Source organism: Lepisosteus oculatus, unplaced genomic scaffold, assembly GCF_040954835.1.
Source record: "Lepisosteus oculatus isolate fLepOcu1 unplaced genomic scaffold, fLepOcu1.hap2 HAP2_SCAFFOLD_64, whole genome shotgun sequence".
Classification (NCBI taxonomy): domain Eukaryota; kingdom Metazoa; phylum Chordata; class Actinopteri; order Semionotiformes; family Lepisosteidae; genus Lepisosteus; species Lepisosteus oculatus.
Genome location: NW_027168193.1, coordinates 113,965 through 135,032, shown reverse-complemented (window position 1 = coordinate 135,032; position 21,068 = coordinate 113,965). Strand labels below are relative to the sequence as shown.

The 21,068-nt window shown below is 45.7% G+C and overlaps 5 non-coding genes across 5 annotated transcripts; all 5 read left to right on the top strand.

Annotated features, from left to right (window-relative positions):
• The first annotated feature begins 15,174 nt into the window (after nucleotides 1–15,174).
• trnag-gcc (transfer RNA glycine (anticodon GCC)) lies at nucleotides 15,175–15,245 on the top strand. Its single transcript has one exon. It is a non-coding gene; the product is annotated as a tRNA-Gly (tRNA).
• A 1,901-nt stretch (nucleotides 15,246–17,146) lies between these two features.
• On the top strand, nucleotides 17,147–17,228 carry trnas-aga (transfer RNA serine (anticodon AGA)). Its single transcript has one exon. It is a non-coding gene; the product is annotated as a tRNA-Ser (tRNA).
• A 213-nt stretch (nucleotides 17,229–17,441) lies between these two features.
• Nucleotides 17,442–17,512, top strand: trnag-gcc (transfer RNA glycine (anticodon GCC)). The gene has a single exon. It is a non-coding gene; the product is annotated as a tRNA-Gly (tRNA).
• A 1,901-nt stretch (nucleotides 17,513–19,413) lies between these two features.
• On the top strand, nucleotides 19,414–19,495 carry trnas-aga (transfer RNA serine (anticodon AGA)). Its single transcript has one exon. It is a non-coding gene; the product is annotated as a tRNA-Ser (tRNA).
• Nucleotides 19,496–19,708: 213 nt separating this feature from the next.
• trnag-gcc (transfer RNA glycine (anticodon GCC)) lies at nucleotides 19,709–19,779 on the top strand. Its single transcript has one exon. It is a non-coding gene; the product is annotated as a tRNA-Gly (tRNA).
• Nucleotides 19,780–21,068: the final 1,289 nt, after the last annotated feature.

The following is a 21,068-nucleotide window of genomic DNA, read 5'->3' as shown; positions in this document are numbered from 1 at the left end:
CGAGAGTTATATTCAGGACCTCAGGTATACCCTGCAGTATCTGCCAAACGCCACAGAACAGGAGAAAGTGTTTCTGGTCAGGAAAACTACCAGCAGAGCTGTACATGAGTGGATGGCTAGGCAGATGAAAGAAGTCTGTAATGATTTTGAGCAGCTTTGTCAAGCACTAATCGAAGAATACAGTGCGTTTATTGACCCGACTGCTGCGATAGCCGCCGCTCTTAACATTAAGCACAAGAGAGCAGAGTCCCCTCGCGAATATTACGAGAGACTTAGACGAACTTATTTTGCAGGGCGAAATGATGAGGGTTGCGAAGAGAACACACATTTCAAGGGTTTATTCATTGCGAATCTCCACCCGTCAGTCAGAAAGATGATCTTAATGCATACAGATGCACAGACCATGAAAATGACTGATATTAAGAGATTCGTGCAGAAAGCCTGGGAGTATGATGTCCAAAGTCGCTCTGAGCAAAAAGCTGTTAAAGTGACTGTGTTTGCCGTCAGAGCCAGCAGGGTTAATTCCCCCCTGCTCGAAGGAGCACAGGCTCCTGAGCTGGCTAAGCCCCGTTCCAAAGCATGCACACAGGACCACACCCAGCGTCCTAAGTGCCATGAGAACACCGGGGGAGGGAAAGGGCTAGATAAAGCTGAACAAAAGGATTCAGTAGCCACCCGCCTGGCCAGGCTTGAACAAGCTTTATTAGGACAGGGACAACCGCTCCCCAAGGCTGCCGGAAGCGTGAATGAGCTGATACTCTCCATGAGGAGGCGGAGACCCGCCCCCTCTCCCTCCCTCAGTCTATCTGATTGAGCAGAAGGGTTCCTGCCTGGATGAATTCAGCCACTCCCAAGTGAGTGCTGACTCCACCCCTGAAGTCACAGAGCAGGCAGTAAAACACAGAGGAAAAGCAAGAAGCTTTTACCTCAAGGCTGCCATGGGAGATGTCTTACACTGTGAGACACTGATTGACACTGAGGTTGAAAGGTGTTTGATGTCACACGGCAAGCTCAAACGGGTTGAAAAAGAAAAGGGCATGCGACTCAGAGAGGAACCTTTGGTGGATCACCAGAAAGGCAAAGTGTGGAAACAGGTCAAGGCTCCTAAGCCTTCTGTACAGAAGGAAAGGGGGGCCAAGAGGCAGACTGTGCTCACACAGTGCCCACCGAACACAGAAGCCTATGTGGAGATTCCTTCTGTTCCCTCTGGACAAGAAATAAAAATATTTCCTTGTTCCCCGGATATACAGGGAAGTCGTGTCCCGGCCAAGGTCCCAACAGCCTCCATGCCACAGGAGCGGTGCTCCAAGCAGCCGCCTGATCCACCAGGTAAAGCACACACCTTTTACATCCCTAAAGAGGAGCAGATCTCCCCACCTGGCGATGAAAAGGAGCTTTCCCTGTGCACCCTGGCACCCAAGAGGGGTCAGGAACACCACCCTGCAGTGGTGGAAGGGATCCAGATGGCAGGAGAGCAGGTTGGTGATGTAGCCCTCACCCTTAGCCCTGAGAGGTCCTCTATTAGTAAGGATCTGCTTGAGCAGCTGTCACAGGGCCACCGCCAGGTGCCCCTGGTGCAACATTCACAGGTTAGACAGGAGGTCCAGCTGGACGCTGAGACTACTGCGCTGTGGACACACCTGATCCCAGATGCCGATTCCCTCTGCTCTGACCCAGGGAACCTGCAGTCAGGTAACATTATTTCTCACAACTACCAGGTAGTGAGTGAGACTGACCTGATTGTTCCTGCCTCAACGGCAGGGTTGCCAACACACCCAGTCCCCCAGAAGGGACAGGGAATGAAAGCCGAGCCGGTTTTCTTACAGCCACCAGCTCAGTCTGTCAGTCTGAGTCTGACCAACAGTGGTTCAGCCAGACTGGAGCTGGATGGTCAAGTCACCCGCCTGCCAGTGCAGGACATCGCAAAGAGGGGTGTCAGAATCCCCGCCTGCACTGACATGGGCCTGGTGAGTGATAGTAAGTTCAAAGACAGTGAACTAGCTATCCCAGTGCTGGGGCAGCTCCCTGAACCCCTAGCAAGGGAAGGGGGGAGCGAGCAGGTGTCCTACACCCACGCCCAGCGAACGATTGTAAACATGCCGATAGAGGGATTCCTCAATCAGGAAGTGTGCAGGGTGGACCTGAACAGTGAGAATGGGGTAACAATCCCAGATCACTCAGGTGCTCCAGATGACCACTCAGCCGAGGGTCAGGCATGCTCTACCGCTGCACCACCCCCTGCAGGGTTCCTAGAGCACAGGCATGAACAAATCGAAAAAGCAGATGCCCTGGAAAAGGAGGAGCAGCATCAGCAGCTGCGTCAGATCTCCCCATATTTCCAGGATGTTGGTGCCCAAGATGCCACAGGGCATACTGTGAAAGACACCATGTACACGCTGCGCCAGCTTAGAAAGGCGACAGTCACTCAGAAGGAGATGACTGGGATCAGCCACCCGAAAAGACTTTTGGGAGGACTGATTGCTGCCGCCACTGTTGCACGTTTGCTTTTTTCTGGTAGGTTTGTGTGCTACTGGCACTCTCACCCTGACTGCCCCAAGAAGGCAGGGGTCAGAGATGCCGGAGGGTAGTGACAGACTGTATCGACAGCAGCAAAAGTTGGAAAGCTTAGGGAAAACCCTACAGGCAATTTCCTATGCAACAGGGTTAAACCTTATTCCCCAACCAGTGGACATGATTGTTGGTGTTATACAGTGGGTTTATGCTTGTGTGCAACAGGCCAGAATGTTGACACAAGACCTATTAAGGGAGCTTAGTGCCACTGTAGCTAGTCTAACCACGGCACGATTCCCAACCCACTTGATTCCACTCTTCTCAGTAGAGGAGTATGTGACATTAACCCCATCGCTCATAGCTCACCCAGAAGGCAATCCAAGATTGAATTTGGTTCCAAATCTTGAGATGGGTATGGCTACCAAAGCTATCCATTGGCTGTGTCTAAACGATTCACCAATGAAGGGTGTAAAGCTACTAACGAGCAGAGGGAGGTTAATGAACCCCATGAAGAGCAGGTAGGAAGTAAATGGCTGGTCAGCACACCACATTTAACTGACACTATGACTTGTGACAGGCATGATACAGCTACCACAATGCAGCTACCTAATCAAACAGTTTTCCTGCAAGTTCCCGAGGAGGCCATAGTACAGCATGGTAACTTAACACTGTACGGTCTGGAACCAGACAACATAAGACCAAACTTGAGGTCATGGATGCCTTCAGGTGCCACACTATTGAATTGGATAGAAATCCAAGAAACAGTAAGCCCTGAAGAGGTACAGGTAGTTAGTTTGCTTTAATGGAACAAACCTCCAAACCACCCAAGCAGATACCCAACACAGGTGTTGTGGTTTATCGCGGGGCTGGGAACAGGAACTGTTGTTATTGTAACACTGCTGCTGGGAAGCTGGATCATGACTGACAGTGTACTCTGAATGCTGTACTCTTGCATCAAAATGTAATCTGGGTAGCATGAATGAGTCAAAGGTAGCATGTCAAAAGAAAGGAAGTGATTTCTTCCCAAATATGTACTACAGAGGTATCAGATATTGACAGTGAACTTCCTGATGTGTAATTCCTAGACTTAGATAATGTCTCCTACCGTGTTTATACATACTCCAGATGTTATTCATCCTGTTTGTATCCAACGCTGGTTCCGGTATGAATTCTCGAGGAGTAATGTGGACATTTAAGATTAATGTTCTAATGGCAAGGGACATCACTTAACTCTGTTTTGTTTTGAAGGCAACAACGCCTCAGGACCTCATGACCTTCAAAAAGGGGGGATATGTAGCGGCGAGGCTTATTAATAAGGCAGAATTAAGTGTTCTGAGCCTTCCCAAATGAGGCCCCATTTCTCTGTTCATCTCTGTGGTGCAGCCACAGAGAAACTGTTCTGCAGGGTGATTTAAGGTCCTAGGACAGCTCCCAAAGGGGGATGCACTTAGCTAAGCCTGGCTATCATGATCAATGGTCATCCATTGGCGCCTATCTGTCTAGGGAGTGCCAGTTGGACATCTGGACTGCATTACTAAGTGTCAGGACTAAGTGACTCATATCTCACCTTGATCAATCAATCAGGGACTGGTAGGGCCGAGTAACCCACGTGGGACTCTGATGCCCATGGAACTTTCAGCCAATCAATGAGCTGAAGTTCCTCCAGGTAAAAACAGGCAACACAGAGAGCCTGTGAGATTCAGTAAGATTCAGAAGGGAGGATTCAGAGGATTCTGTGGACAATTCTAAAGGGAATTCAAAGGAGAATTCCAGGGCAGGACGGCCCAGGAGCAGAAGGCTCCCAAGGGCAGGACATTCTCGCAGCGCGCCTCCTGACCATCCTGAGACTCAGCCCGGACAACCACGGAACGGCCAGTGTGTCCGAGTGCCAGAACTTTCCTTTGTTCTAAGAGTCTAGAGCGGAGGTTGCCAGAGAATAACCAGAGGATCCACCCGAGGTTAGCACCAGCAGCAGGCCTTGTGAACAGGTCGGAACTGTGGACAGCTGAATCACTATTCAGAACTAGCTCTTCATCAGAAACGAACCGGTCCTCTTCCTGACTTGCTGGGACCCACAGTCATCTTTTCTCCTGTGCACAAACTTTGCTAGTTAAAGCCAACAGTGAGCATCAGCAGTGCAGCGTCGCAAGCCGCACAGCACAGCCTGGCACGGAGCCAGAGAGCGCGGATTGGACAGCAACAGCCTGCAACTGTTTCTTTGTGCCCGCAGGAAGATCTGAATCCCCAAAGATTGGATGAGTATTCAACTTCAATGCATTACAGCTCGAGAATTCAATTGTTATCCCAACCAGTTGATATCAATTTAATTCCTAAGAGTTATGTACTTGTTTCAGTATCTAATGTAGAAGTTATAACCAAGTTCATTAACGAAACGGTCTTAATGAATGATATACTGAACGTATGTCCTCTTGATATGTGTAACACTTCGTAACTGACTGAATATATATCTTTTGTATTCTGATAACCCTCTTGATAAGATCTGTTAGGTTTACATGCATATTTTATGTATTAATAAATGTATCCTCGTGTATTAGTACCTGTGTGTGCACGTTGTTTGAGTTATGTCACATGGTTGGATTCTAAAGCTATCAAAAGAATCAACTTTGTGATTTACTGCTACAATTAATAATTGTCTCAGTAAATGCCCAAACCCTACAGAACTGGTGCCTTCAGAGACCCCCTACATTTAATTTTGCTATGGCAACATTACATATTTGGCGTCCCTGAGCCGGTTTTCTTACATGTGAAAATAACATTTTAGCATCATATTATTACATACAGGTCTCTAGCTTCAACACAGTGATATATATATATACTCAGTGATTTATTGGTACATGCCCAGGTCAATAATCAGAATGAGGATTTATTTCCAGACGGGCTACAGGTAGTGTTGTGAAATACTTCAACACACTGGATCGCAGATTTAGACCCCCTGCACTCTTACTCCTTAAATACCAACAAATGCAGATATGTAGCAATCATATTGTAGCGGACACTCATTTGCCTGTTTCACAAATGATCATATTTTACTAGAGATTCTGTTTGGGATACGGATGTGCATTCTGACAACAATCTCTTTCAAAAAATGATTTTACCTTATCGCAGCTTTGCCCTTCTTGCCTCTTTGGAAAATATCTCCATCTTGTGGTCGTTGTTGGTAATGTCTAGACAACATCTCCATCTTGTGGTCGTTGTTGGTAATGTCTTCTTATGCCCTTTTTTATTTTAATTCTCTATTAGTTGATTCTAGTATCTCTACAATGGAGCTGAAAATTTTCCAGAAAGTGGTTGCAAGCCCGATATCATGCGAAGAAACTTCAGGATTCGGGGATCAGTCAATGGATTTTCTTCAAAGTTGGATTTTTGCACTCTGTGGACCAAGAGATGTTGTTCTATAATGTTTTTTTTTTCAAATTTAAAAATATCATTTTTTCATGGAGCTTTGAATGGGATGGATTCACCCTCCTTTAGCCAGGACAGAGCTCCAGGAGCCTGGGTAGGATTCTAGCTTTCTCCCCTTGCAGGCACCTGGCATAGAAGACAATATTTTTTTCCTTAAAATCTTTTTTTTGTGTGTTCCTTGTTGTTCCAAACTTAATTTTAATCACTTTTAATTAGAGATTTTATTAAAAATAGTGCAATAAATGACTAATTTCACAAAAATTAATGTAATATAAAACGGATGTTTTCAACTTAATTGTAGTGTTTTAGAAACTAATATGTCTTCAAAAATGGTTGTTTTTCACTCCTATGAATGAAAACTGTTGTTATATGATGTTTTTTTTTCAAATTTTAAATGATCATTTTTTCATGGAGCTTTGAAGGGGATGGATTCACCTCCTTTAGCCAGGACAGAACTCCAGGAGCCTGGGTAGGATTCTAGCTTTCTCCCCTTGCAGGCACCTGGCACAGAAGACATCATTTTTTTCCTTAAAATCTTTTTTTTTTGTGTTCCTTGTTGCTCCAAACTTAATTCTATTCACTTTTAATTAGAGATTATATTAAAAATAGTGCAATACATGACTAATTTCACTAAAAATACTAAAAGTAATATAAAACGGATGTTTTTAACTTTATTGTAGTGTTTTAGAAACTAATATGTCTTCAAAAATGGTTATTTTTCACTCCTAGGAATGAAAGCTGTTGTTATATGATGTTTATTTTCAAATTTTGAAAAAGCAAAGGATTCTAGCTTTCTCCCCTTGCAGGCATCGGACACAGAGAACCTCATGGTTTTCCTAAAAATCATTTTTTATGTTCCCTGGTGTTCCAAATTTAGTTTTAATCAATTTTAATTTGTTATGTTACAAACAGGGTAATAAAGTCTTAATTGGACTATAACTAATGTCATATTGTCTGCTACAAAACTGATATTTTCAGCTCTATTGTAGAGATTCTAGAATCAACTAATAAAGAATTGAAATAAAAAAGGGCATAAGAAGACATTTCCAACAACGACCACATGATGGAGATATTGTCTAGACATTACCAACAACGACCACAAGATGGAGATATTGTCTAAACATTACCAACAACGACCACAAGATGGAGATATTTTCCAAAGAGGCAAGAGGGGCAAGGCTGCGATAAGGTAAAATCATTTTTTGAAAGAGATTGTTGTCAGAATGCACATCCGTATCCCAAACAGAATCTCTAGTAAAATATGATCATTTGTGAAACAGGCAAATGAGTGTCCGCTACAATATGATTGCTACATATCTGCATTTGTTGGTATTTAAGGAGTAAGAGTGCAGGTTTAAACCTGCGATCCAGTGTGTTGAAGAATTTCACAACACTACCTCTAGCACATATGGAAATAAATCCTCATAATGATTATTGCCCTGGGCATGTACCAAAAAATCAGTGAGCATATATATATATATCACTGGGTTGAAGCTAGAAACACAGAATAACTGCAAACACATCCTAAATACAGTGTTCCAGCACCTTTGAACTCATCCAGAACGTATCATTTCTTGAAAGGGATTGCTGTCCGAATGCACATCTGAATCCCAAACAGAATCTCTAGTAAAATACGATCATTTGTGAAACAGGCAAATGACTGTCTCAGGGGCCCATTTCTCATTGTCAGACACATGTATGCAATGCTTTCACTGTGCATTGAGCAATAGGGATCAAAAACACAGCAGGTAAGGTTAGAAGTCATGTTCTATGATCATTTCTTTCAGCATTAGGGACTAAATATACTAAACGTATGATGCTAAAATGTTATTTTTACATATATTAATGTAATAAATGATTGCTTATGCTTTATAAACAAATCTAATTATAATAAAAGCTTAAGTTTTGTATTTATCTTGTACCATAGAACATGATTTTCTTTGTATTTCAAGCCCACAAAGTGTCCAAATGATGCACCTTTGACCTCATCCAGAATGTATCATTTCTTGAAAGGGATTGCTGTCCGAATGCACATCTGAATCCCAAACAGAATCTCTAGTAAAATACGATCATTTGTGAAACAGGCAAATGACTGTCTCAGGGGCCCATTTCTCATTGTCAGACACATGTATGCAATGCTTTCACTGTGCATTGAGCAATAGGGATCAAAAACAGAATGGAAACAGACGTGGAAACCAACGAGGATGGGATTTGAACCCATGCGTGCAAAGCACAATGGACTAGCAATCCATCGCCTTAACCACTCGGCCACCTCGTCAACAAAACTGGGCTGTCCCAACTGGGTTGGCGCGCTCCAGATGATCTTTTTCTTTTTTTCCCTCGTACTCGAGGGTCATTTTCCTGTTCCACATGCGATTTCAACATTTTCCTTGGGAGATGTCAAGCCAGCAAGCCACTGCTGTGGTTCAGTGGCCAGCGTGGAGTTCAGTGGCCCTGTTGTACACAGAAAGCACATTGAGCTCCTTGGACATGAAAAGTTCCAGATAAAAGCCATTTGTCATCCTTTCTCTTGGTGTCGATGTTGCTATTGTATGTAAAGGTGGCAACTTGCTCAGCGAGCAGGCGGAGCACACACCGAATGCAGATGTGTCTGAGTGGTGTGTCCAAGTGGCTGCAAAAGGACAGCACTCCCGGGGCGCTGTGGCTTAGTTGGTTAAAGCACCTGTCTAGTAAACAGAAGACCCTAGGTCTGAATCCCAGTGGATAACCGCCTATGGCTAGACTTAATTAAATGCAAGTATTCATTTCCTGTCTTTAACACGACTTGTTTTTCTTAAAATGGATGCAACTTGCAAAACATGAAATACAAACCTTGCTAATCAGCGCTAGCAGCTGGCAAAAAAAAAAGAAGTCAGCAATGTTTTTTTTCTTTAACCTTAACCCTGCTAATGGAGAAGAGTTAAACGACCGAGTCTATGCAGCTTAGACGGTGCGCACGTCGGGTTCTTAGCTGAAAGGGTGGTAAATCACGCTCACCCCAGTCCTTAATCTTTTAAAGAGGATACAAAATTGAACCTAGTCGCCACATCACATACATCCTGTTCAATGATAAAAAGGTAACATCTATCCTCGCTCCAGAGTAAATCTCACGTTGAGGGCATATTTTTTTTTCACTTTACCGTGAATCGGGCTCGGCTGCACAGAGGAGAGAGCAGAGCAATGAGGTCACGGGGACAGGGGAGTCACACGCTGGCGGTTTGAATACGCGGAAGATCACTGAGGGATCCACAGTATATGGACCCTCCGTGCGCAATCAGTCCGCACTCCGGACTCTGAATCCTGCCATCCGAGTTAAGATCTCGGCAGAACCTGAAGCGCAGTTCCTTCTTAAAACGTAATCTGGTGAGCATTTCTAGAATCGTACTTGTATAGATGCAGCCTTTAATGTGTTGCTAGGTTAAAATTGATGACTTCTTGTATTTCAGTAGGCAACTGCCCTCTTGATTTCAGATTGAATTTCTTTATTACAGGGGCGCTTTTATGATGACAGAGTCATGTTCAGGTACTTTGCTTGATGGAGGAAGCTCATTTCGGACTCTGTGATCTGCTCACCTGGAAAGGTCTGCTGTACTACTACAAGAGAGAAGTAGAGTCTGGAAGAAGGGACAATTTTATGATGCTTTGGAAGGTAGTTTTTTTTTTCTTTGAAATCGAAATGAATCAGAATATCAGAGCAAAAGACAAACTCTTGGTTTGGTTTAAAGAGATATGGTTTTAAAACAGACAAAATGTAGAAAACAGGTGTTTCTCACTTTTGGAAAAGAATGGACCGGGGGTATTTTACTAGTTGCAGTGCTGAGCTCACCGGGTTGCAGTCCTGCAGTGTTGCACCAGGGTCAGTGGTGCAATGGATAACACGTCTGACTACGGATCAGGAGATTGTAGATTCGACTTCTGCCTGGCTCGGGTCGTTTTTAAACGCATCAGGCTACTCCCTAAGTAGCCTGTGCTACTTACTGTATTGTAATCGTACCCAGTAAGAGATTTCCTTCATGTAAATGAACTGCACCTGACAGCTTTAGAAAAACACCTGGGCTCAGTACGGTGCTGAGAGCTCAGCGTTGCTGTTGTTCTAATTAGCACGCACTGCATCGGCTATGAACCCGAACTTTTCAATTATTCCGATCAGTAAGTCAACACGTAGTCCACATGAAAGGTAGAAATATTCTCTTGTCTGTCTCTTGTTTGTATAGAACTGAATGTCCCTGACAATGTACTGTTAGTTTTAATTGAAGAACGGCATTTGTGTTCAAATATACCAGACAAGTTTACGTAACTGCTCATGCGACACTCAGTTGTAATTAGTCAAGAAATAAAGTCGAACAACAGCTGCGGGTTTGATTCTGAACGTATGAGATTGCAGCGCCTTTTACTTCCATTGACAAATGATAGAGATTCGAAGAGAGATCCTTCAGACCAACAAGCAAACCCACGGCTATTTCGGTTTTCTATCTAGGCAACGTTGGTGTCTGCAATAGCATACATGAAAGCGTGATGCAATTTCTGTGGCTACATTTGTTGCACATCATGCACAGTAAGAGTGTTTCTAACACCAAATAAAAAGTCAACAATTAGCGATCACGCCTTCTCCTCAGTTAACCCACTGAAACCCTTGCTGTTAACAGTTCTTTAATGCGTGCTTTACGAGCACCTACATATCGTGTCGGTTCTTTCAGCTTTATTCATTAGGTTTTCAAAGGCATAAGTAGAGCACCAGAGGTGCGAACGCAGAATGTGTGGTAATCTGAAGAACTGCTTTCCATGGCAGCGGGTCCAAGCGATTTAGCATTTTCATAGTACCGGGAAAGGAGAAGCGGCACGTTGCCTTTGCCGCGCAGGCACAAGGCGACGTGCGGCAGACGCCGGAGTCGGCAAGTTCCGAACCTGCGCGGGGAAGCCCCAACGCATTTCGAGTCCATCGCCTTAACCACTCGGCCATGACAAAAGCGAGCTCGCTGCCGCCGCATTCCTCCTATAATCTAACACGGAGTGCGAAGTCGCTGCGGAAACCTTTTTAAAGTCGCTCTCCGTTAAAAAAAAAATACCTTTCACAAGATTCGTGCCGGCAGACAGACATGCCTCAGAGGGTTTAAGGCTGGCTTCACGTTCAAATGATGAAGTCCCCCAGTCCGGATGTCAAAATGCAACTTTGGCAGACAGAAAAAACATCAACAAACCACAAATGTGGAAAAGGATTTTACAAGCTGCACCACACTGCACTTTCCAAAGCATTTACATTCGTGTTAGACGCAGGAATTGCCTTTGATTTGCGCGCTTACGAACGCCATGGAAAACGAAACAAAACTAAAGCCCTCAGCTCCTGCACTTGATTATAATGCCGTTACGTGTCGAAGCAGGAATTTACGTCATCCTACCACTGCAACACGGGGAATAGAGGGAAATGAGAACAATCTACGAATTGTCTCTAAACAGTCCCTACAGTTGTAAGACGCCTGGAAGCGTGCACCCCCATCATTAATCTTTGCGCATCTGTGCAAGGTAAACTCTGGAGCAGTCTCTGAAACGGCTCAAAGGAAACACGTGATTGATTCCATGTGCATCTGGGGTTCATTTCTTATTTACATTTAATTCAAGGGAAAGGCTTGGGTCAGTTTCAGACGGCCTCCAACAGCGAGATTCAAGCGTCCCACCTTCAGCCCAATCTGCGCCGCCAGAACGCCAATGGCTCCTCTGGTCTCCGGGGTGCGGTTGTGACTCTGTAACCTAAAGTGTTGGTGGCAGACAAATGGAGACTAACAGGTGATGTCCTAGGACATGACTACATTGTGACACTCGGTGGGGATGGTGACCATTGCTTGGAAAAGAGTGCGAGGCCCCTTTAGAAAAACATTTTGTTAACAGGCATTCTGCCTCAGCCTAAACACCTATAGCTTGCAAAGCACATGCTATTAGACAGGCACCTCTGCAAGACCTTAAGAGTCTCTTAAACTAGTGATAGAAAGGTGTTCCCAATAGGCGATGTTCGGCTTTCAAATCATCTCTCCGTGGAAGCGCCGAGATGCAGCTGTTTAAGGCTTAGAAGCAGCTGACTGTTTCACTACCTAGCTGATCACTGTCAGTCAGGGAGCTCAGAGGTGAAAAGCCTGTCTGAGAGACAATTCGTCGTCGATCAGTTCAATATGTTCCGTACCAGCTCGGCGCACCTGAGATCATTTTGGTAGCCGTGTAGCTCAGATGAGTGAGAGCGTGTGTGTGTGTACCACCGTGATTGGATGCCGGTCCTTCTCAGGTCACAGTAAACCTTCTGCTGCCTAACTTCCCTAATTTTGGGGATCCCTTTGAAAAAGCAAAGGAAAAAAAAACTGGCTCTCATCAGCGTGATTGACCCTCCCCAGTGTGCCCCAGTGGCCTAATGGCTAAGACACTGGCCTCCTAAAACAGCGATTGTGGGTTTGAGTCCCATCTGGGGTGCTCCTGTCCCATTTTGAGCGTACAAATGTCCTTGTGATTTGCAAAGCTACAACCCCACCTTACTCAGTGAGCGTCTCTGCTTTTCTCTCACATACAGTTGGGAGAAAAACTTTTGTAAACAGCCCTTTGGAATGATGTGGATTTCTGCATGAATGGCTCCTAACATGTGATCTTATCTTTATCTAAGTCATAATAATTAATAAAGAGAGTCTGATTTCACAAACAACACACGCCCAACATTTGACATTGCTGTTTCTTTATTGACCAAATGGTTTAAACAATCAAGGTCATTGATGGAAAAAGTATGTGAACCCTTATATTAAGGAGCTAGTGGAACCTCCTTTATGACAAAAACCTCAATCCCCACTTTCTGTAGCGGCTGGTCAGACCTGAGCAGCGGTTAGGAAGTATTTTGGCCTATTCCTCTATGCAAAACTGTTTCAGTTCATGTATATTTTTGGGATGTCTTGCGCTGAACGGCCTGCTTCAGATCACGCCACAGCACTTCAATGGGATTGGGGTCAGGACTCTTACTTGGCCATCCCAAAATATGGAATTTCTTCTGTTTCAGCCACTCTGTTGTTGATGTACTCCTTTGTTTTTGTCATGCTGCATGACCCAGCGTCTTTCGAGTTTTAGATCACAGGCAGACACCCTGACATTCTGCTGTAGAATTTCCTGATACATCTTGGAATTCATCGGTCCCTCGATGATTGCAAGCCGTACAGCCTCCGCCATGCTTCCCAGGTGGGATGAGGTTTTGGAGTTGGTATGCAGTGTTTTGTTATCTCCAAACATAACGCTGTGCACATTTACCAACAAGTTCAACTTTTGTCACGTCTGTCCACAGAACATTGTTCCAGGAGTTGCTGTGGAACATCCATGTGGTCTTTAGCAAACTTGAGAGGGGCAGTGGTGGTTTTTTTGGGGGGGAGAGCAGTGGTTTCCTCCGTGGTGACCTCGCATGATCACCACTCAGATTTCTGTTCAGATTTCTTCTTATGGTGGACTCATGGACACAGACGTAAGACAAAGTCAACCACCTGTTCGCTAGATCCCATACCCACTCAGCTAGTCAAAGATTCCCTCGAAGGACTGGCAGGACCTATAATTAGTATGATGAATGCATCGCTTGCGTCAGGCGTTGTACCTGATCAATTTAAGGTAGCGGTTGTTAGACCGCTCCTTAAGAAGTCAAATTTGGATCCACAAGTTCTTAACAACTACAGGCCTGTCTCAAAGGTCCCATTTCAATCTAAAAGTTTTGAGAGAATAGTTGTTGCCCAACGTCAATCGTATCTGGATTCAAATAATATACTTGAGAAATTTCAGTCTGGTTTCTGAAACAGCATTAACAAGAGCCTTAAATGATATTCTTTTAGCTACTGATGCGCGGAATGCAACAGTGCTAGGTTGCAACAGTGCTAGGAATGCAAACGTTAGGTTGCGCTTCTTCATGCTGCATGGTCGGCATGAGTGGAGCTTTTTAAACGTCTGTACTTAGTGCGCCTCATAAGAAATCGTTTGTCCCCGTTCAAAAGAGATTGTGCGATGTCCTGCAGCGTTCGCAAAGCAAACCTTTGACAGTTTGAAAAGAGGAATTTATTCTGCTTCCTGTGCGTGCAGTAGTTACAAAGTTGAACGTCTTTACACGATCTGCTGCAGTTTTCAGTGGGCGGGCTTTGTCAGATGGCTTGGAAAAACGCACTGTGTTTCGGCTCGGGAAACATCATGAGCAGTGTCCTGCATGTTTTCTGTGTATAGCTGTCTTTTAACGCATACAGAATTCATTCGAAATCATTGATTTCTCCAATTAACAAAGGTCCCTTAAAGGATGAGTCAAAGTAACGTCTAATCGGATTAGTTTCCTTAGAGCTGGTTTAGAGTTTGCTCAAGAGTTTACCTTTCACAGATGCGCAAAAAAGAATGTTGGCGGTGTACGCTTCAAAGCGCCTTACAGCTGTAGGGAGTGATTCGAGACGATTCGTGGCGTGTGCTCGTTCCCATATACCGTACACCCCGGGGTGCAGTGCTAGGATGACGTATAATACCGCTTGGGCAAGTAACGGCGTTATACGCAAGTGCGGGACGTGAGGGTTTTCGTTTGTTCGTTTTGTTTTGCTCTGCTTTGCTTTGTTTTGCTTTCCATCGCGTTGGTAAGAGCGTAAATAAAAAGGCGATTCCTGCGTCTACCACTAATGTAAGAGCTATTTCAAGTGCGACGTGGTGCGGCTTTTCAAATGCTTGTGGGCATTTCTCTGTTGTTGATTCTTTTTTTGTGTGTAACAAAGTGGCATTTTCATGTCCGGACGGGGAGACTTTATCATTCCGACATGAAGCCACCCTTAAGTCCTCTGAGGCGTGTCTGTCTGCAAGGCTTGTATTTTGGAAATGTTTTTTTGAAACGGAGAACGACTTTGAAATAGGCTTCCGCCGGCGCCTTGCGATCCAGGTAAGATTGTAGCAAGAACGCAGCGGTAGTGGGGCTTGCTGTAGTCGTGGCCGAGTGGTTAAGGCGATGGACTAGAAAACCATTGGGGTCTCCCCGCGCAGGTTCGAATCCTGCCGACTACGTTATCCGCCTCCAGTCGGTGTGTTTCGGCGCAAGCAAAGAAGCGCGCCTCTTTGCTGTTCCTGGTGGTTTTAAAACGCCCAATCGCTTGTACCCGCTGCCTTGGAAATAAGTTCTTCAGCGTCCGCGAATGGCATTTTGCAGCTGGAAGCAGATGTCGACGCGTTTTGCACAGAGCACCAAAAAAGCGTCTTTTTTGGAGGCCCAGGCACTGAGCATTGGTGGTTCAGTGGTAGAATTCTCGCCTGCCACGCGGGAGGCTCGGGTTCGATTCCCGGCCAATGCAGTGGCTTTTGCAGCGAGCGGCTCCATCACTTGCATCCCCTTGCAACTCGCAACTCAAAAAACCCACTGAAGCTAAGCAGGTGTGAGCCAGGTCAGTACCTGGATGAGGGTGAGCTACAGGGAAAAACAAAGCTTCCAGCTGGAAGCGGTGTTAATGGTGCCGGCAGTGGGGCGCTCACCCTGAGGTCTGTGCGGGTCCCAATGCCCCAGTATAGTGACGGAGATGCTGTGTTGTAAAAGGGCGCTGTCTTTTGGATGAGATGTAAAACCGAGGTCACAGCGCTCTGTGGTCATTCAAAATGACCACCAAAACCTTTGACAAAAGCTCTTGGTAATTGATGGTCTTCAATAATGCTTCTCCTTTAGGTACATTTTAAATCAGCTGAAAAATGCTGTGAAATGGGGGGGCACTTCAGGCCAGTGTAGGATTTGGGTTACAAGAACCATGAAACTGCACGAGAAAGCCCGTACACTGAATTACACGGCTTTCTATTCAAAGGAGGACAAAAGAAATTCCCTGAGTTCGATTTTTTGCAGCACAGAGAGGAGCACTGTCGTGAGGCGGGTTAGCTCAGTTGGTACGAGCGTGGTGCTAATAACGCCAAGGTCACGGGTTTGAGCCCCGTACTGGCCAGGTCCTTTTCTCCTCTCTTACCAAAGCTGTTAGGTTCCTTTCCGTGGTGAGAGGGGTTGTCATGCAACGCTGCCACATAGTGCCGACAGACAAGAGTGTTGCGGGAGAAGAGAAAAGTGTTTGAAGATTTAAGAGTGTCTTAGGTGGAGCCAAAATCAAGTGTCACAAATACAAGTGGGAGGATTTCCAATGTTTAATATGGTAAAAATAAGCGGAAGTTATCTGCCGGTCCGGCACAGTCTGCCATGCTTTTGTCATATACTGTAAAGTGGTGTCGAACTGGGTGTCGAACTGGAGCCTCACCATTTGCATATGTGAGGCTCCAGTTATACATCGAGTGTCACATTAAATGACAAAAATGAAGAGAGTTAAAGCAGCTGGAGAGGTTTTCTTACAACTTTTGAGCTGACAGTTTTGGAAAATGTTTCCTTCACGCTGCACTGTACAACATAGGCAGCCAAGAGTCTCCAAAACAAAACAGAATTGACAGATAGGAGAAAATTCCCACTCATCCTGAAGTTCCCAAAATCCAGCACTGAGCGTAAACAAAGTGTCTAAGTAGCGTGGGAATGCTAACCCTAACCCTAGCTGGAGTTTGAGCAATCCAGCACTGAGCGTAAAAAGATGAGTCAAAGTAACGTCTAATCGGATTAGTTTCCTTAGAGCTGGTTCAGAGTCTGCTCAAGAGTTTACCTTTCACACATGCGCAAAGAAGAATGTTGGGGGTGCACGCTTCAAGGCGCCTTACAGCTGTAGGGAGTGATTCGAGATGATTCGTGGCGTGTGCTCGTTCCCATATACCGTACGCCCCGGGGTGCAGTGCTAGGATGATGTACAATACCGCTTGGGCACGTAACGGCGTTATACGCAAGGTTTTCGTTTGTTCGTTTTGTTTTGCTCTGCTTTGCTTTGTTTTGCTTTCCATCGCGTTGGTAAGAGCGTAAATAAAAAGGCGATTCCTGCGTCTACCACTAATGTAAGAGCTATTTCAAGTGCGTCGTGGTGCGGCTTTTCAAATGCTTGTGGGCATTTCTCTGTTGTTGATTCTTTTTTTGTGTGTAACAAAGTGGCATTTTCATGTCCGGACGGGGAGACTTTATCATTCCGACATGAAGCCACCCTTAAGTCCTCTGAGGCGTGTCTGTCTGCAAGGCTTGTATTTTGGAAATGTTTTTTTGAAACGGAGAACGACTTTGAAATAGGCTTCCGCCGGCGCCTCGCGATCCAGGTAAGATTGTAGCAAGAACGCAGCGGCAGTGGGGCTTGCTGTAGTCGTGGCCGAGTGGTTAAGGTGATGGACTAGAAATCCATTGGGGTCTCCCCGCGCAGGTTCGAATCCTGCCGACTACGTTATCCGCCTCCAGTCGGTGTGTTTCGGCGCAAGCAAAGAAGCGCGCCTCTTTGCTGTTCCTGGTGGTTTTAAAACGCCCAATCGCTTGTACCCGCTGCCTTGGAAATAAGTTCTTCAGCGTCCGCGAATGGCATTTTGCAGCTGGAAGCAGATGTCGACGCGTTTTGCACAGAGCACCAAAAAAGCGTCTTTTTTGAAGGCCCAGGGACTGAGCATTGGTGGTTCAGTGGTAGAATTCTCGCCTGCCACGCGGGAGGCTCGGGTTCGATTCCCGGCCAATACAGTGGCTTTTGCAGCGAGCGGCTCCATCACTTGCATCCCCTTGCAACTCGCAACTCAAAAAACCCACTGAAGCTAAGCAGGTGTGAGCCAGGTCAGTACCTGGATGAGGGTGAGCTACAGGGAAAAACAAAGCTTCCAGCTGGAAGCGGTGTTAATGGTGCCGGCAGTGGGGCGCTCACCCTGAGGTCTGTGCGGGTCCCAATGCCCCAGTATAGTGACGGAGATGCTGTGTTGTAAAAGGGCGCTGTCTTTTGGATGAGATGTAAAACCGAGGTCACAGCGCTCTGTGGTCATTCAAAATGACCACCAAAACCTTTGACAAAAGCTCTTGGTAATTGATGGTCTTCAATAATGCTTCTCCTTTAGGTACATTTTAAATCAGCTGAAAAATGCTGTGAAATGGGGGGGCACTTCAGGCCAGTGTAGGATTTGGGTTACAAGAACCATGAAACTGCACGAGAAAGCCCGTACACTGAATTACACGGCTTTCTATTCAAAGGAGGACAAAAGAAATTCCCTGAGTTCGATTTTTTGCAGCACAGAGAGGAGCACTGTCGTGAGGCGGGTTAGCTCAGTTGGTACGAGCGTGGTGCTAATAACGCCAAGGTCACGGGTTTGAGCCCCGTACTGGCCAGGTCCTTTTCTCCTCTCTTACCAAAGCTGTTAGGTTCCTTTCCGTGGTGAGAGGGGTTGTCATGCAACGCTGCCACATAGTGCCGACAGACAAGAGTGTTGCGGGAGAAGAGAAAAGTGTTTGAAGATTTAAGAGTGTCTTAGGTGGAGCCAAAATCAAGTGTCACAAATACAAGTGGGAGGATTTCCAATGTTTAATATGGTAAAAATAAGCGGAAGTTATCTGCCGGTCCGGCACAGTCTGCCATGCTTTTGTCATATACTGTAAAGTGGTGTCGAACTGGGTGTCGAACTGGAGCCTCACCATTTGCATATGTGAGGCTCCAGTTATACATCGAGTGTCACATTAAATGACAAAAATGAAGAGAGTTAAAGCAGCTGGAGAGGTTTTCTTACAACTTTTGAGCTGACAGTTTTGGAAAATGTTTCCTTCACGCTGCACTGTACAACATAGGCAGCCAAGAGTCTCCAAAACAAAACAGAATTGACAGATAGGAGAAAATTCCCACTCATCCTGAAGTTCCCAAAATCCAGCACTGAGCGTAAACAAAGTGTCTAAGTAGCGTGGGAATGCTAACCCTAACCCTAGCTGGAGTTTGAGCAATCCAGCACTGAGCGTAAAAAGATGAGTCAAAGTAACGTCTAATCGGATTAGTTTCCTTAGAGCTGGTTCAGAGTCTGCTCAAGAGTTTACCTTTCACACATGCGCAAAGAAGAATGTTGGGGGTGCACGCTTCAAGGCGCCTTACAGCTGTAGGGAGTGATTCGAGATGATTCGTGGCGTGTGCTCGTTCCCATATACCGTACGCCCCGGGGTGCAGTGCTAGGATGATGTACAATACCGCTTGGGCACGTAACGGCGTTATACGCAAGGTTTTCGTTTGTTCGTTTTGTTTTGCTCTGCTTTGCTTTGTTTTGCTTTCCATCGCGTTGGTAAGAGCGTAAATAAAAAGGCGATTCCTGCGTCTACCACTAATGTAAGAGCTATTTCAAGTGCGTCGTGGTGCGGCTTTTCAAATGCTTGTGGGCATTTCTCTGTTGTTGATTCTTTTTTTGTGTGTAACAAAGTGGCATTTTCATGTCCGGACGGGGAGACTTTATCATTCCGACATGAAGCCACCCTTAAGTCCTCTGAGGCGTGTCTGTCTGCAAGGCTTGTATTTTGGAAATGTTTTTTTGAAACGGAGAACGACTTTGAAATAGGCTTCCGCCGGCGCCTCGCGATCCAGGTAAGATTGTAGCAAGAACGCAGCGGCAGTGGGGCTTGCTGTAGTCGTGGCCGAGTGGTTAAGGTGATGGACTAGAAATCCATTGGGGTCTCCCCGCGCAGGTTCGAATCCTGCCGACTACGTTATCCGCCTCCAGTCGGTGTGTTTCGGCGCAAGCAAAGAAGCGCGCCTCTTTGCTGTTCCTGGTGGTTTTAAAACGCCCAATCGCTTGTACCCGCTGCCTTGGAAATAAGTTCTTCAGCGTCCGCGAATGGCATTTTGCAGCTGGAAGCAGATGTCGACGCGTTTTGCACAGAGCACCAAAAAAGCGTCTTTTTTGAAGGCCCAGGGACTGAGCATTGGTGGTTCAGTGGTAGAATTCTCGCCTGCCACGCGGGAGGCTCGGGTTCGATTCCCGGCCAATACAGTGGCTTTTGCAGCGAGCGGCTCCATCACTTGCATCCCCTTGCAACTCGCAACTCAAAAAACCCACTGAAGCTAAGCAGGTGTGAGCCAGGTCAGTACCTGGATGAGGGTGAGCTACAGGGAAAAACAAAGCTTCCAGCTGGAAGCGGTGTTAATGGTGCCGGCAGTGGGGCGCTCACCCTGAGGTCTGTGCGGGTCCCAATGCCCCAGTATAGTGACGGAGATGCTGTGTTGTAAAAGGGCGCTGTCTTTTGGATGAGATGTAAAACCGAGGTCACAGCGCTCTGTGGTCATTCAAAATGACCACCAAAACCTTTGACAAAAGCTCTTGGTAATTGATGGTCTTCAATAATGCTTCTCCTTTAGGTACATTTTAAATCAGCTGAAAAATGCTGTGAAATGGGGGGGCACTTCAGGCCAGTGTAGGATTTGGGTTACAAGAACCATGAAACTGCACGAGAAAGCCCGTACACTGAATTACACGGCTTTCTATTCAAAGGAGGACAAAAGAAATTCCCTGAGTTCGATTTTTTGCAGCACAGAGAGGAGCACTGTCGTGAGGCGGGTTAGCTCAGTTGGTACGAGCGTGGTGCTAATAACGCCAAGGTCACGGGTTTGAGCCCCGTACTGGCCAGGTCCTTTTCTCCTCTCTTACCAAAGCTGTTAGGTTCCTTTCCGTGGTGAGAGGGGTTGTCATGCAACGCTGCCACATAGTGCCGACAGACAAGAGTGTTGCGGGAGAAGAGAAAAGTGTTTGAAGATTTAAGAGTGTCTTAGGTGGAGCCAAAATCAAGTGTCACAAATACAAGTGGGAGGATTTCCAATGTTTAATATGGTAAAAATAAGCGGAAGTTATCTGCCGGTCCGGCACAGTCTGCCATGCTTTTGTCATATACTGTAAAGTGGTGTCGAACTGGGTGTCGAACTGGAGCCTCACCATTTGCATATGTGAGGCTCCAGTTATACATCGAGTGTCACATTAAATGACAAAAATGAAGAGAGTTAAAGCAGCTGGAGAGGTTTTCTTACAACTTTTGAGCTGACAGTTTTGGAAAATGTTTCCTTCACGCTGCACTGTACAACATAGGCAGCCAAGAGTCTCCAAAACAAAACAGAATTGACAGATAGGAGAAAATTCCCACTCATCCTGAAGTTCCCAAAATCCAGCACTGAGCGTAAACAAAGTGTCTAAGTAGCGTGGGAATGCTAACCCTAACCCTAGCTGGAGTTTGAGCAATCCAGCACTGAGCGTAAAAAGATGAGTCAAAGTAACGTCTAATCGGATTAGTT